Raw genomic sequence first — 14,676 nt, 5'->3', positions numbered from 1 at the left:
GCAAACGCACTGGCCACCTGCTCATGCACAACACAAAGCTAAAAGAAATCAGATTCTATGCAAGTTTGTGAGACCACGAGTGCAAGTAAACACTAAGTTAAATTCAAATTTTACCTCATACCGTTTTGCACAAAGTATGTTTTCATTGAATGTCAGTGCTCAACAGAAGCCTGATTTGACAACTGTCATAAAAGCCAGGTGATGTTTCCGCCCAGTTTCGAACTGGGGACCTTTCGCGTGTGAGGCGAACGTGATAACCACTACACTACGGAAACCGACTGAAACACACGAAGCAGATACCCTTTTTGCTTGGGTGCCTGTTGACAATCAGTCATGAGGTGACTCTTATTGCTAATATTTTCTTGCCAAAAGGACAGCGCTGTTTCTGCTCGGTTTCGAACCGAGGACCTTTCGCGTGTTAGGCGAATGTGATGACCACTACACTACAGAAACCCCACAAGTGTTTTTAGCAGGGAAGTTTGGCCTGCAAGGATAACACAATGTGCACGATTTTGTCAATCAAGCGGACAAAGCCTACTCAGTGTGACAAGCTCCCTGCAGGTTTTAGCATACACACCATTTGCCTAGCTCGGAGCAAGGACGTTGTTGCGTGAACCATCCAGACAGCAGAAAGCCAATTCAGAATGTCCATAAATGCAAATCTGCATGTTTCCACCTAGTTTTCAACAGCTTGTAAAGCGATGGTGGTAATCACTGGAGCCTCTGGTCAGGGTGTGAGCACCAACTTGTGGTGCCATCGCAGATAGGCCATAAGTCACTTTCCAAAATGTTTTCACTCAATGTTCCAGGCTGGTGGAATCGTCTTTCTGTTCCCGCTCAGATTACGGATACACTGGTATCCTTCAAACGACAGCTAAAACCCATCTCTTCCGAGTAAACCTGAACCCTGGTGAATTTCCCTCTCTCTAAAGAAAATAAAACTCCTACTCCAGCACTAAATTCTCTGAGCACAAACAAGTTACTTGGAATAAATAGCACTTCTCCAATGCATTGCCTCGTCTTGTTGAATCGCTGAATACCTCCTCTATTGTAAGTCGCTTTGGACAAAAGTGTCTGCTAAATGTATGTTTCACGCGAACAGGGGCCCTTTCGCGTGTAAAGCGAATGTGATAACCACTACACTACGGATATCAATATGACAGTGCTGCTTCAAGTTTTTATTGTCTTTTTTAGAGAACTGTCTTGTTCTGTCTGCATCGCGAAGGGCCAGCAAACGCACTGGCCACCTGCTCATGCACAACACAAAGCTAAAAGAAATCAGATTCTATGCAAGTTTGTGAGACCACGAATGCAAGTAAACACTAAGTTAAATTCAAATTTTACCTCATACCGTTTTGCACAAAGTATGTTTTCATTGAACGTCAGTGCTCAACAGAAGCCTGATTTGACAACTGTCATAAAAGCCAGGTGATGTTTCCGCCCAGTTTCGAACTGGGGACCTTTCGCGTGTGAGGCGAACGTGATAACCACTACACTACGGAAACCGACTGAAACACACGAAGCAGATACCCTTTTTGCTTGGGTGCCTGTTGACAATCAGTCATGAGGTGACTCTTATTGCTAATATTTTCTTGCCAAAAGGACAGCGCTGTTTCTGCTCGGTTTCGAACCGAGGACCTTTCGCGTGTTAGGCGAATGTGATGACCACTACACTACAGAAACCCCACAAGTGTTTTTAGCAGGGAAGTTTGGCCTGCAAGGATAACACAATGTGCACGATTTTGTCAATCAAGCGGACAAAGCCTACTCAGTGTGACAAGCTCCCTGCAGGTTTTAGCATACACACCATTTGCCTAGCTCGGAGCAAGGACGTTGTTGCGTGAACCATCCAGACAGCAGAAAGCCAATTCAGAATGTCCATAAATGCAAATCTGCATGTTTCCACCTAGTTTTCAACAGCTTGTAAAGCGATGGTGGTAATCACTGGAGCCTTCTGGTCAGGGTGTGAGCACCAACTTGTGGTGCCATCGCAGATAGGCCATAAGTCACTTTCCAAAATGTTTTCACTCAATGTTCCAGGCTGGTGGAATCGTCTTCCTGTTCCCGCTCAGATTACGGATACACTGGTATCCTTCAAACGACAGCTAAAACCCATCTCTTCCGAGTAAACCTGAACCCTGGTGAATATCCCTCTCTCTAAAGAAAATAAAACTCCTAGTCCAGCACTAAATTCTCTGAGCACAAACAAGTTACTTGGAATAAATAGCACTTCTCCAATGCATTGCCTCGTCTTGTTGAATCGCTGAATACCTCCTCTATTGTAAGTCGCTTTGGACAAAAGTGTCTGCTAAATGTATGTTTCACGCGAACAGGGGCCCTTTCGCGTGTAAAGCGAATGTGATAACCACTACACTACGGATATCAATATGACAGTGCTGCTTCAAGTTTTTATTGTCTTTTTTAGAGAACTGTCTTGTTCTGTCTGCATCGCGAAGGGCCAGCAAACGCACTGGCCACCTGCTCATGCACAACACAAAGCTAAAAGAAATCAGATTCTATGCAAGTTTGTGAGACCACGAGTGCAAGTAAACACTAAGTTAAATTCAAATTTTACCTCATACCGTTTTGCACAAAGTATGTTTTCATTGAATGTCAGTGCTCAACAGAAGCCTGATTTGACAACTGTCATAAAAGCCAGGTGATGTTTCCGCCCAGTTTCGAACTGGGGACCTTTCGCGTGTGAGGCGAACGTGATAACCACTACACTACGGAAACCGACTGAAACACACGAAGCAGATACCCTTTTTGGTTGGGTGCCTGTTGACAATCAGTCATGAGGTGACTCTTATTGCTAATATTTTCTTGCCAAAAGGACAGCGCTGTTTCTGCTCGGTTTCGAACCGAGGACCTTTCGCGTGTTAGGCGAACGTGATGACCACTACACTACAGAAACCCCACAAGTGTTTTTAGCAGGGAAGTTTGGCCTGCAAGGATAACACAATGTGCACGATTTTGTCAATCAAGCGGACAAGCCTACTCAGTGTGACAAGCTCCCTGCAGGTTTTAGCATACACACCATTTGCCTAGCTCGGAGCAAGGACGTTGTTGCGTGAACCATCCAGACAGCAGAAAGCCAATTCAGAATGTCCATAAATGCAAATCTGCATGTTTCCACCTAGTTTTCAACAGCTTGTAAAGCGATGGTGGTAATCACTGGAGCTTCTGGTCAGGGTGTGAGCACCAACTTGTGGTGCCATCGCAGATAGGCCATAAGTCACTTTCCAAAATGTTTTCACTCAATGTTCCAGGCTGGTGGAATCGTCTTCCTGTTCCCGCTCAGATTACGGATACACTGGTATCCTTCAAACGACAGCTAAAACCCATCTCTTCCGAGTAAACCTGAACCCTGGTGAATATCCCTCTCTCTAAAGAAAATAAAACTCCTACTCCAGCACTAAATTCTCTGAGCACAAACAAGTTACTTGGAATAAATAGCACTTCTCCAATGCATTGCCTCGTCTTGTTGAATCGCTGAATACCTCCTCTATTGTAAGTCGCTTTGGACAAAAGTGTCTGCTAAATGTATGTTTCACGCGAACAGGGGCCCTTTCGCGTGTAAAGCGAATGTGATAACCACTACACTACGGATATCAATATGACAGTGCTGCTTCAAGTTTTTATTGTCTTTTTTAGAGAACTGTCTTGTTCTGTCTGCATCGCGAAGGGCCAGCAAACGCACTGGCCACCTGCTCATGCACAACACAAAGCTAAAAGAAATCAGATTCTATGCAAGTTTGTGAGACCACGAGTGCAAGTAAACACTAAGTTAAATTCAAATTTTACCTCATACCGTTTTGCACAAAGTATGTTTTCATTGAATGTCAGTGCTCAACAGAAGCCTGATTTGACAACTGTCATAAAAGCTAGGTGATGCTTCCGCCCAGTTTCGAACTGGGGACCTTTCGCGTGTAAAGCGAACGTGATAACCACTACACTACGGAAACCGACTGAAACACACGAAGCAGATACCCTTTTTGCTTGGGTGCCTGTTGACAATCAGTCATGAGGTGACTCTTATTGCTAATATTTTCTTGCCAAAAGGACAGCGCTGTTTCTGCTCGGTTTCGAACCGAGGACCTTTCGCGTGTTAGGCGAACGTGATGACCACTACACTACAGAAACCCCACAAGTGTTTTTAGCAGGGAAGTTTGGCCTGCAAGGATAACACAATGTGCACGATTTTGTCAATCAAGCGGACAAAGCCTACTCAGTGTGACAAGCTCCCTGCAGGTTTTAGCATACACACCATTTGCCTAGCTCGGAGCAAGGACGTTGTTGCGTGAACCATCCAGACAGCAGAAAGCCAATTCAGAATGTCCATAAATGCAAATCTGCATGTTTCCACCTAGTTTTCAACAGCTTGTAAAGCGATGGTGGTAATCACTGGAGCTTCTGGTCAGGGTGTGAGCACCAACTTGTGGTGCCATCGCAGATAGGCCATAAGTCACTTTCCAAAATGTTTTCACTCAATGTTCCAGGCTGGTGGAATCGTCTTTCTGTTCCCGCTCAGATTACGGATACACTGGTATCCTTCAAACGACAGCTAAAACCCATCTCTTCCGAGTAAACCTGAACCCTGGTGAATATCCCTCTCTCTAAAGAAAATAAAACTCCTACTCCAGCACTAAATTCTCTGAGCACAAACAAGTTACTTGGAATAAATAGCACTTCTCCAATGCAATGCCTCGTCTTGTTGAATCGCTGAATACCTCCTCTATTGTAAGTCGCTTTGGACAAAAGTGTCTGCTAAATGTATGTTTCACGCGAACAGGGGCCCTTTCGCGTGTAAAGCGAATGTGATAACCACTACACTACGGATATCAATATGACAGTGCTGCTTCAAGTTTTTATTGTCTTTTTTAGAGAACTGTCTTGTTCTGTCTGCATCGCGAAGGGCCAGCAAACGCACTGGCCACCTGCTCATGCACAACACAAAGCTAAAAGAAATCAGATTCTATGCAAGTTTGTGAGACCACGAGTGCAAGTAAACACTAAGTTAAATTCAAATTTTACCTCATACCGTTTTGCACAAAGTATGTTTTCATTGAATGTCAGTGCTCAACAGAAGCCTGATTTGACAACTGTCATAAAAGCCAGGTGATGTTTCCGCCCAGTTTCGAACTGGGGACCTTTCGCGTGTGAGGCGAACGTGATAACCACTACACTACGGAAACCGACTGAAACACACGAAGCAGATACCCTTTTTGCTTGGGTGCCTGTTGACAATCAGTCATGAGGTGACTCTTATTGCTAATATTTTCTTGCCAAAAGGACAGCGCTGTTTCTGCTCGGTTTCGAACCGAGGACCTTTCGCGTGTTAGGCGAACGTGATGACCACTACACTACAGAAACCCCACAAGTGTTTTTAGCAGGGAAGTTTGGCCTGCAAGGATAACACAATGTGCACGATTTTGTCAATCAAGCGGACAAAGCATACTCAGTGTGACAAGCTCCCTGCAGGTTTTAGCATACACACCATTTGCCTAGCTCGGAGCAAGGACGTTGTTGCGTGAACCATCCAGACAGCAGAAAGCCAATTCAGAATGTCCATAAATGCAAATCTGCATGTTTCCACCTAGTTTTCAACAGCTTGTAAAGCGATGGTGGTAATCACTGGAGCTTCTGGTCAGGGTGTGAGCACCAACTTGTGGTGCCATCGCAGATAGGCCATAAGTCACTTTCCAAAATGTTTTCACTCAATGTTCCAGGCTGGTGGAATCGTCTTTCTGTTCCCGCTCAGATTACGGATACACTGGTATCCTTCAAACGACAGCTAAAACCCATCTCTTCCGAGTAAACCTGAACCCTGGTGAATATCCCTCTCTCTAAAGAAAATAAAACTCCTAGTCCAGCACTAAATTCTCTGAGCACAAACAAGTTACTTGGAATAAATAGCACTTCTCCAATGCATTGCCTCGTCTTGTTGAATCGCTGAATACCTCCTCTATTGTAAGTCGCTTTGGACAAAAGTGTCTGCTAAATGTATGTTTCACGCGAACAGGGGCCCTTTCGCGTGTAAAGCGAATGTGATAACCACTACACTACGGATATCAATATGACAGTGCTGCTTCAAGTTTTTATTGTCTTTTTTAGAGAACTGTCTTGTTCTGTCTGCATCGCGAAGGGCCAGCAAACGCACTGGCCACCTGCTCATGCACAACACAAAGCTAAAAGAAATCAGATTCTATGCAAGTTTGTGAGACCACGAATGCAAGTAAACACTAAGTTAAATTCAAATTTTACCTCATACCGTTTTGCACAAAGTATGTTTTCATTGAATGTCAGTGCTCAACAGAAGCCTGATTTGACAACTGTCATAAAAGCCAGGTGATGTTTCCGCCCAGTTTCGAACTGGGGACCTTTCGCGTGTGAGGCGAACGTGATAACCACTACACTACGGAAACCGACTGAAACACACGAAGCAGATACCCTTTTTGCTTGGGTGCCTGTTGACAATCAGTCATGAGGTGACTCTTATTGCTAATATTTTCTTGCCAAAAGGACAGCGCTGTTTTTGCTCGGTTTCGAACCGAGGACCTTTCGCGTGTTAGGCGAACGTGATGACCACTACACTACAGAAACCCCACAAGTGTTTTTAGCAGGGAAGTTTGGCCTGCAAGGATAACACAATGTGCACGATTTTGTCAATCAAGCGGACAAAGCCTACTCAGTGTGACAAGCTCCCTGCAGGTTTAGCATACACACCATTTGCCTAGCTCGGAGCAAGGACGTTGTTGCGTGAACCATCCAGACAGCAGAAAGCCAATTCAGAATGTCCATAAATGCAAATCTGCATGTTTCCACCTAGTTTTCAACAGCTTGTAAAGCGATGGTGGTAATCACTGGAGCTTCTGGTCAGGGTGTGAGCACCAACTTGTGGTGCCATCGCAGATAGGCCATAAGTCACTTTCCAAAATGTTTTCACTCAATGTTCCAGGCTGGTGGAATCGTCTTCCTGTTCCCGCTCAGATTACGGATACACTGGTATCCTTCAAACGACAGCTAAAACCCATCTCTTCCGAGTAAACCTGAACCCTGGTGAATATCCCTCTCTCTAAAGAAAATAAAACTCCTACTCCAGCACTAAATTCTCTGAGCACAAACAAGTTACTTGGAATAAATAGCACTTCTCCAATGCATTGCCTCGTCTTGTTGAATCGCTGAATACCTCCTCTATTGTAAGTCGCTTTGGACAAAAGTGTCTGCTAAATGTATGTTTCACGCGAACAGGGGCCCTTTCGCGTGTAAAGCGAATGTGATAACCACTACACTACGGATATCAATATGACAGTGCTGCTTCAAGTTTTTATTGTCTTTTTTAGAGAACTGTCTTGTTCTGTCTGCATCGCGAAGGGCCAGCAAACGCACTGGCCACCTGCTCATGCACAACACAAAGCTAAAAGAAATCAGATTCTATGCAAGTTTGTGAGACCACGAGTGCAAGTAAACACTAAGTTAAATTCAAATTTTACCTCATACCGTTTTGCACAAAGTATGTTTTCATTGAACGTCAGTGCTCAACAGAAGCCTGATTTGACAACTGTCATAAAAGCTAGGTGATGCTTCCGCCCAGTTTCGAACTGGGGACCTTTCGCGTGTAAGGCGAACGTGATAACCACTACACTACGGAAACCGACTGAAACACACGAAGCAGATACCCTTTTTGCTTGGGTGCCTGTTGACAATCAGTCATGAGGTGACTCTTATTGCTAATATTTTCTTGCCAAAAGGACAGCGCTGTTTCTGCTCGGTTTCGAACCGAGGACCTTTCGCGTGTTAGGCGAATGTGATGACCACTACACTACAGAAACCCCACAAGTGTTTTTAGCAGGGAAGTTTGGCCTGCAAGGATAACACAATGTGCACGATTTTGTCAATCAAGCGGACAAAGCCTACTCAGTGTGACAAGCTCCCTGCAGGTTTTAGCATACACACCATTTGCCTAGCTCGGAGCAAGGACGTTGTTGCGTGAACCATCCAGACAGCAGAAAGCCAATTCAGAATGTCCATAAATGCAAATCTGCATGTTTCCACCTAGTTTTCAACAGCTTGTAAAGCGATGGTGGTAATCACTGGAGCTTCTGGTCAGGGTGTGAGCACCAACTTGTGGTGCCATCGCAGATAGGCCATAAGTCACTTTCCAAAATGTTTTCACTCAATGTTCCAGGCTGGTGGAATCGTCTTCCTGTTCCCGCTCAGATTACGGATACACTGGTATCCTTCAAACGACAGCTAAAACCCATCTCTTCCGAGTAAACCTGAACCCTGGTGAATATCCCTCTCTCTAAAGAAAATAAAACTCCTAGTCCAGCACTAAATTCTCTGAGCACAAACAAGTTACTTGGAATAAATAGCACTTCTCCAATGCATTGCCTCGTCTTGTTGAATCGCTGAATACCTCCTCTATTGTAAGTCGCTTTGGACAAAAGTGTCTGCTAAATGTATGTTTCACGCGAACAGGGGCCCTTTCGCGTGTAAAGCGAATGTGATAACCACTACACTACGGATATCAATATGACAGTGCTGCTTCAAGTTTTTATTGTCTTTTTTAGAGAACTGTCTTGTTCTGTCTGCATCGCGAAGGGCCAGCAAACGCACTGGCCACCTGCTCATGCACAACACAAAGCTAAAAGAAATCAGATTCTATGCAAGTTTGTGAGACCACGAGTGCAAGTAAACACTAAGTTAAATTCAAATTTTACCTCATACCGTTTTGCACAAAGTATGTTTTCATTGAACGTCAGTGCTCAACAGAAGCCTGATTTGACAACTGTCATAAAAGCCAGGTGATGTTTCCGCCCAGTTTCGAACTGGGGACCTTTCGCGTGTGAGGCGAACGTGATAACCACTACACTACGGAAACCGACTGAAACACACGAAGCAGATACCCTTTTTGCTTGGGTGCCTGTTGACAATCAGTCATGAGGTGACTCTTATTGCTAATATTTTCTTGCCAAAAGGACAGCGCTGTTTCTGCTCGGTTTCGAACCGAGGACCTTTCGCGTGTTAGGCGAACGTGATGACCACTACACTACAGAAACCCCACAAGTGTTTTTAGCAGGGAAGTTTGGCCTGCAAGGATAACACAATGTGCACGATTTTGTCAATCAAGCGGACAAAGCCTACTCAGTGTGACAAGCTCCCTGCAGGTTTTAGCATACACACCATTTGCCTAGCTCGGAGCAAGGACGTTGTTGCGTGAACCATCCAGACAGCAGAAAGCCAATTCAGAATGTCCATAAATGCAAATCTGCATGTTTCCACCTAGTTTTCAACAGCTTGTAAAGCGATGGTGGTAATCACTGGAGCTTCTGGTCAGGGTGTGAGCACCAACTTGTGGTGCCATCGCAGATAGGCCATAAGTCACTTTCCAAAATGTTTTCACTCAATGTTCCAGGCTGGTGGAATCGTCTTCCTGTTCCCGCTCAGATTACGGATACACTGGTATCCTTCAAACGACAGCTAAAACCCATCTCTTCCGAGTAAACCTGAACCCTGGTGAATATCCCTCTCTCTAAAGAAAATAAAACTCCTACTCCAGCACTAAATTCTCTGAGCACAAACAAGTTACTTGGAATAAATAGCACTTCTCCAATGCATTGCCTCGTCTTGTTGAATCGCTGAATACCTCCTCTATTGTAAGTCGCTTTGGACAAAAGTGTCTGCTAAATGTATGTTTCACGCGAACAGGGGCCCTTTCGCGTGTAAAGCGAATGTGATAACCACTACACTACGGATATCAATATGACAGTGCTGCTTCAAGTTTTTATTGTCTTTTTTAGAGAACTGTCTTGTTCTGTCTGCATCGCGAAGGGCCAGCAAACGCACTGGCCACCTGCTCATGCACAACACAAAGCTAAAAGAAATCAGATTCTATGCAAGTTTGTGAGACCACGAGTGCAAGTAAACACTAAGTTAAATTCAAATTTTACCTCATACCGTTTTGCACAAAGTATGTTTTCATTGAACGTCAGTGCTCAACAGAAGCCTGATTTGACAACTGTCATAAAAGCCTAGGTGATGTTTCCGCCCAGTTTCGAACTGGGGACCTTTCGCGTGTAAGGCGAACGTGATAACCACTACACTACGGAAACCGACTGAAACACACGAAGCAGATACCCTTTTTGCTTGGGTGCCTGTTGACAATCAGTCATGAGGTGACTCTTATTGCTAATATTTTCTTGCCAAAAGGACAGCGCTGTTTCTGCTCGGTTTCGAACCGAGGACCTTTCGCGTGTTAGGCGAATGTGATGACCACTACACTACAGAAACCCCACAAGTGTTTTTAGCAGGGAAGTTTGGCCTGCAAGGATAACACAATGTGCACGATTTTGTCAATCAAGCGGACAAAGCCTACTCAGTGTGACAAGCTCCCTGCAGGTTTTAGCATACACACCATTTGCCTAGCTCGGAGCAAGGACGTTGTTGCGTGAACCATCCAGACAGCAGAAAGCCAATTCAGAATGTCCATAAATGCAAATCTGCATGTTTCCACCTAGTTTTCAACAGCTTGTAAAGCGATGGTGGTAATCACTGGAGCTTCTGGTCAGGGTGTGAGCACCAACTTGTGGTGCCATCGCAGATAGGCCATAAGTCACTTTCCAAAATGTTTTCACTCAATGTTCCAGGCTGGTGGAATCGTCTTCCTGTTCCCGCTCAGATTACGGATACACTGGTATCCTTCAAACGACAGCTAAAACCCATCTCTTCCGAGTAAACCTGAACCCTGGTGAATATCCCTCTCTCTAAAGAAAATAAAACTCCTACTCCAGCACTAAATTCTCTGAGCACAAACAAGTTACTTGGAATAAATAGCACTTCTCCAATGCATTGCCTCGTCTTGTTGAATCGCTGAATACCTCCTCTATTGTAAGTCGCTTTGGACAAAAGTGTCTGCTAAATGTATGTTTCACGCGAACAGGGGCCCTTTCGCGTGTAAAGCGAATGTGATAACCACTACACTACGGATATCAATATGACAGTGCTGCTTCAAGTTTTTATTGTCTTTTTTAGAGAACTGTCTTGTTCTGTCTGCATCGCGAAGGGCCAGCAAACGCACTGGCCACCTGCTCATGCACAACACAAAGCTAAAAGAAATCAGATTCTATGCAAGTTTGTGAGACCACGAGTGCAAGTAAACACTAAGTTAAATTCAAATTTTACCTCATACCGTTTTGCACAAAGTATGTTTTCATTGAACGTCAGTGCTCAACAGAAGCCTGATTTGACAACTGTCATAAAAGCCAGGTGATGTTTCCGCCCAGTTTCGAACTGGGGACCTTTCGCGTGTGAGGCGAACGTGATAACCACTACACTACGGAAACCGACTGAAACACACGAAGCAGATACCCTTTTTGCTTGGGTGCCTGTTGACAATCAGTCATGAGGTGACTCTTATTGCTAATATTTTCTTGCCAAAAGGACAGCGCTGTTTCTGCTCGGTTTCGAACCGAGGACCTTTCGCGTGTTAGGCGAACGTGATGACCACTACACTACAGAAACCCCACAAGTGTTTTTAGCAGGGAAGTTTGGCCTGCAAGGATAACACAATGTGCACGATTTTGTCAATCAAGCGGACAAAGCCTACTCAGTGTGACAAGCTCCCTGCAGGTTTTAGCATACACACCATTTGCCTAGCTCGGAGCAAGGACGTTGTTGCGTGAACCATCCAGACAGCAGAAAGCCAATTCAGAATGTCCATAAATGCAAATCTGCATGTTTCCACCTAGTTTTCAACAGCTTGTAAAGCGATGGTGGTAATCACTGGAGCTTCTGGTCAGGGTGTGAGCACCAACTTGTGGTGCCATCGCAGATAGGCCATAAGTCACTTTCCAAAATGTTTTCACTCAATGTTCCAGGCTGGTGGAATCGTCTTCCTGTTCCCGCTCAGATTACGGATACACTGGTATCCTTCAAACGACAGCTAAAACCCATCTCTTCCGAGTAAACCTGAACCCTGGTGAATATCCCTCTCTCTAAAGAAAATAAAACTCCTACTCCAGCACTAAATTCTCTGAGCACAAACAAGTTACTTGGAATAAATAGCACTTCTCCAATGCATTGCCTCGTCTTGTTGAATCGCTGAATACCTCCTCTATTGTAAGTCGCTTTGGACAAAAGTGTCTGCTAAATGTATGTTTCACGCGAACAGGGGCCCTTTCGCGTGTAAAGCGAATGTGATAACCACTACACTACGGATATCAATATGACAGTGCTGCTTCAAGTTTTTATTGTCTTTTTTAGAGAACTGTCTTGTTCTGTCTGCATCGCGAAGGGCCAGCAAACGCACTGGCCACCTGCTCATGCACAACACAAAGCTAAAAGAAATCAGATTCTATGCAAGTTTGTGAGACCACGAGTGCAAGTAAACACTAAGTTAAATTCAAATTTTACCTCATACCGTTTTGCACAAAGTATGTTTTCATTGAACGTCAGTGCTCAACAGAAGCCTGATTTGACAACTGTCATAAAAGCCAGGTGATGTTTCCGCCCAGTTTCGAACTGGGGACCTTTCGCGTGTGAGGCGAACGTGATAACCACTACACTACGGAAACCGACTGAAACACACGAAGCAGATACCCTTTTTGCTTGGGTGCCTGTTGACAATCAGTCATGAGGTGACTCTTATTGCTAATATTTTCTTGCCAAAAGGACAGCGCTGTTTCTGCTCGGTTTCGAACCGAGGACCTTTCGCGTGTTAGGCGAACGTGATGACCACTACACTACAGAAACCCCACAAGTGTTTTTAGCAGGGAAGTTTGGCCTGCAAGGATAACACAATGTGCACGATTTTGTCAATCAAGCGGACAAAGCCTACTCAGTGTGACAAGCTCCCTGCAGGTTTTAGCATACACACCATTTGCCTAGCTCGGAGCAAGGACGTTGTTGCGTGAACCATCCAGACAGCAGAAAGCCAATTCAGAATGTCCATAAATGCAAATCTGCATGTTTCCACCTAGTTTTCAACAGCTTGTAAAGCGATGGTGGTAATCACTGGAGCCTTCTGGTCAGGGTGTGAGCACCAACTTGTGGTGCCATCGCAGATAGGCTATAAGTCACTTTCCAAAATGTTTTCACTCAATGTTCCAGGCTGGTGGAATCGTCTTCCTGTTCCCGCTCAGATTACGGATACACTGGTATCCTTCAAACGACAGCTAAAACCCATCTCTTCCGAGTAAACCTGAACCCTGGTGAATATCCCTCTCTCTAAAGAAAATAAAACTCCTACTCCAGCACTAAATTCTCTGAGCACAAACAAGTTACTTGGAATAAATAGCACTTCTCCAATGCATTGCCTCGTCTTGTTGAATCGCTGAATACCTCCTCTATTGTAAGTCGCTTTGGACAAAAGTGTCTGCTAAATGTATGTTTCACGCGAACAGGGGCCTTTTCGCGTGTAAAGCGAATGTGATAACCACTACACTACAGATATCAATATGACAGTGCTGCTTCAAGTTTTTATTGTCTTTTTTAGAGAACTGTCTTGTTCTGTCTGCATCGCGAAGGGCCAGCAAACGCACTGGCCACCTGCTCATGCACAACACAAAGCTAAAAGAAATCAGATTCTATGCAAGTTTGTGACACCACGAGTGCAATACACTCCATACATATTCACACAGGATAAACTCTATACATATACACACACGATACACTCCATACATATGCACACAGGATACACTCTATACATATACACACACAGAATACACTCCATACATATACACTCCATACAAATACACACAGGATAAACTCTATAGATATACACACACAGGATGCACTCCATACATATACACATAATACACTCCAAATATATGCACACAGAATACACTCTATACATATGAACACACACACACACAAATACAATACACTTCATGCATAGACACACAAGATACACTCTATATACACACACACGCATGCACGCATGCACGCACGCACGCACGCACGCACACACACAACTTATATATGATACACTCCATGCATTTATACACTCCATACTATCAGACACTGGTTTTGAACCCACCACTCCGGTGTCAGACTCTGAATACTTAACCATTGAGCCACAGGAGGATGCACTCAATACATATACAATATAAACTTCATACATATACAGGAAACACTCCAAACATATACATACAGTTTACACTCCAAACATGTACACACACAGGATACACTCTGTGCATATACACACACACACACACACACACACACAGAGAGAGAGAGAGAGAGAGAGAGAGAGAGAGAGAGAGAGAGAGAGAGCGTTAAGCTTTGCATTCCTTTTGCACGCATATGTGACATGACACTGGTAATCTCCACTGCTGTATGGATATCTGTTATGTTATTGTACAAAATAAACCCGATTTAACGTCCACAAAGCGGGATTGAAGCGTCTTCTTTTATAATTGTTCTGACACGCGGCTGTGCTGATGAAGTGAATCTGAAGTGAATCGCTGTAATTCATTACACACATGCACTGTTTTAAAACATGTTAAACTTGTAAAACCTACTGTTGATCACATTTGATGATGATTGATGATCCTAGCAAACTGAACACACCTTTTATTCCCGGCTGCTTTGCACTCGTCCTCTCTTGTTGATATGATTATACACGTGACTACCGGACATGTTAATGCGCACAGCTGTCAATCAATATTGGTGGGC

At 44.3% G+C, this 14,676-nt stretch overlaps 22 non-coding genes across 22 annotated transcripts; all 22 read right to left on the bottom strand.

Annotated features, from left to right (window-relative positions):
• Nucleotides 1-202: 202 nt before the first annotated feature.
• On the bottom strand, nucleotides 203-275 carry trnav-cac (transfer RNA valine (anticodon CAC)). Its single transcript has one exon. It is a non-coding gene; the product is annotated as a tRNA-Val (tRNA).
• A 105-nt stretch (nucleotides 276-380) lies between these two features.
• trnav-aac (transfer RNA valine (anticodon AAC)) lies at nucleotides 381-453 on the bottom strand. The gene has a single exon. It is a non-coding gene; the product is annotated as a tRNA-Val (tRNA).
• A 979-nt stretch (nucleotides 454-1,432) lies between these two features.
• Nucleotides 1,433-1,505, bottom strand: trnav-cac (transfer RNA valine (anticodon CAC)). The gene has a single exon. It is a non-coding gene; the product is annotated as a tRNA-Val (tRNA).
• Nucleotides 1,506-1,610: 105 nt separating this feature from the next.
• trnav-aac (transfer RNA valine (anticodon AAC)) lies at nucleotides 1,611-1,683 on the bottom strand. Its single transcript has one exon. It is a non-coding gene; the product is annotated as a tRNA-Val (tRNA).
• A 980-nt stretch (nucleotides 1,684-2,663) lies between these two features.
• trnav-cac (transfer RNA valine (anticodon CAC)) lies at nucleotides 2,664-2,736 on the bottom strand. The gene has a single exon. It is a non-coding gene; the product is annotated as a tRNA-Val (tRNA).
• Nucleotides 2,737-2,841: 105 nt separating this feature from the next.
• Nucleotides 2,842-2,914, bottom strand: trnav-aac (transfer RNA valine (anticodon AAC)). The gene has a single exon. It is a non-coding gene; the product is annotated as a tRNA-Val (tRNA).
• A 978-nt stretch (nucleotides 2,915-3,892) lies between these two features.
• trnav-uac (transfer RNA valine (anticodon UAC)) lies at nucleotides 3,893-3,965 on the bottom strand. The gene has a single exon. It is a non-coding gene; the product is annotated as a tRNA-Val (tRNA).
• A 105-nt stretch (nucleotides 3,966-4,070) lies between these two features.
• Nucleotides 4,071-4,143, bottom strand: trnav-aac (transfer RNA valine (anticodon AAC)). The gene has a single exon. It is a non-coding gene; the product is annotated as a tRNA-Val (tRNA).
• Nucleotides 4,144-5,122: 979 nt separating this feature from the next.
• Nucleotides 5,123-5,195, bottom strand: trnav-cac (transfer RNA valine (anticodon CAC)). The gene has a single exon. It is a non-coding gene; the product is annotated as a tRNA-Val (tRNA).
• A 105-nt stretch (nucleotides 5,196-5,300) lies between these two features.
• On the bottom strand, nucleotides 5,301-5,373 carry trnav-aac (transfer RNA valine (anticodon AAC)). Its single transcript has one exon. It is a non-coding gene; the product is annotated as a tRNA-Val (tRNA).
• Nucleotides 5,374-6,352: 979 nt separating this feature from the next.
• Nucleotides 6,353-6,425, bottom strand: trnav-cac (transfer RNA valine (anticodon CAC)). Its single transcript has one exon. It is a non-coding gene; the product is annotated as a tRNA-Val (tRNA).
• A 105-nt stretch (nucleotides 6,426-6,530) lies between these two features.
• trnav-aac (transfer RNA valine (anticodon AAC)) lies at nucleotides 6,531-6,603 on the bottom strand. Its single transcript has one exon. It is a non-coding gene; the product is annotated as a tRNA-Val (tRNA).
• Nucleotides 6,604-7,581: 978 nt separating this feature from the next.
• trnav-uac (transfer RNA valine (anticodon UAC)) lies at nucleotides 7,582-7,654 on the bottom strand. Its single transcript has one exon. It is a non-coding gene; the product is annotated as a tRNA-Val (tRNA).
• Nucleotides 7,655-7,759: 105 nt separating this feature from the next.
• trnav-aac (transfer RNA valine (anticodon AAC)) lies at nucleotides 7,760-7,832 on the bottom strand. Its single transcript has one exon. It is a non-coding gene; the product is annotated as a tRNA-Val (tRNA).
• Nucleotides 7,833-8,811: 979 nt separating this feature from the next.
• trnav-cac (transfer RNA valine (anticodon CAC)) lies at nucleotides 8,812-8,884 on the bottom strand. The gene has a single exon. It is a non-coding gene; the product is annotated as a tRNA-Val (tRNA).
• A 105-nt stretch (nucleotides 8,885-8,989) lies between these two features.
• Nucleotides 8,990-9,062, bottom strand: trnav-aac (transfer RNA valine (anticodon AAC)). The gene has a single exon. It is a non-coding gene; the product is annotated as a tRNA-Val (tRNA).
• Nucleotides 9,063-10,042: 980 nt separating this feature from the next.
• Nucleotides 10,043-10,115, bottom strand: trnav-uac (transfer RNA valine (anticodon UAC)). The gene has a single exon. It is a non-coding gene; the product is annotated as a tRNA-Val (tRNA).
• Nucleotides 10,116-10,220: 105 nt separating this feature from the next.
• trnav-aac (transfer RNA valine (anticodon AAC)) lies at nucleotides 10,221-10,293 on the bottom strand. The gene has a single exon. It is a non-coding gene; the product is annotated as a tRNA-Val (tRNA).
• A 979-nt stretch (nucleotides 10,294-11,272) lies between these two features.
• Nucleotides 11,273-11,345, bottom strand: trnav-cac (transfer RNA valine (anticodon CAC)). Its single transcript has one exon. It is a non-coding gene; the product is annotated as a tRNA-Val (tRNA).
• A 105-nt stretch (nucleotides 11,346-11,450) lies between these two features.
• Nucleotides 11,451-11,523, bottom strand: trnav-aac (transfer RNA valine (anticodon AAC)). Its single transcript has one exon. It is a non-coding gene; the product is annotated as a tRNA-Val (tRNA).
• A 979-nt stretch (nucleotides 11,524-12,502) lies between these two features.
• Nucleotides 12,503-12,575, bottom strand: trnav-cac (transfer RNA valine (anticodon CAC)). The gene has a single exon. It is a non-coding gene; the product is annotated as a tRNA-Val (tRNA).
• A 105-nt stretch (nucleotides 12,576-12,680) lies between these two features.
• Nucleotides 12,681-12,753, bottom strand: trnav-aac (transfer RNA valine (anticodon AAC)). Its single transcript has one exon. It is a non-coding gene; the product is annotated as a tRNA-Val (tRNA).
• Nucleotides 12,754-14,676: the final 1,923 nt, after the last annotated feature.

This window comes from Danio aesculapii, chromosome 23 (genome assembly GCF_903798145.1).
Source record: "Danio aesculapii chromosome 23, fDanAes4.1, whole genome shotgun sequence".
Taxonomy (NCBI): Eukaryota; Metazoa; Chordata; class Actinopteri; order Cypriniformes; family Danionidae; genus Danio; species Danio aesculapii.
Note: the sequence above shows the minus strand (reverse complement) of the source record. Positions and strands in the feature narration are given on the sequence as shown.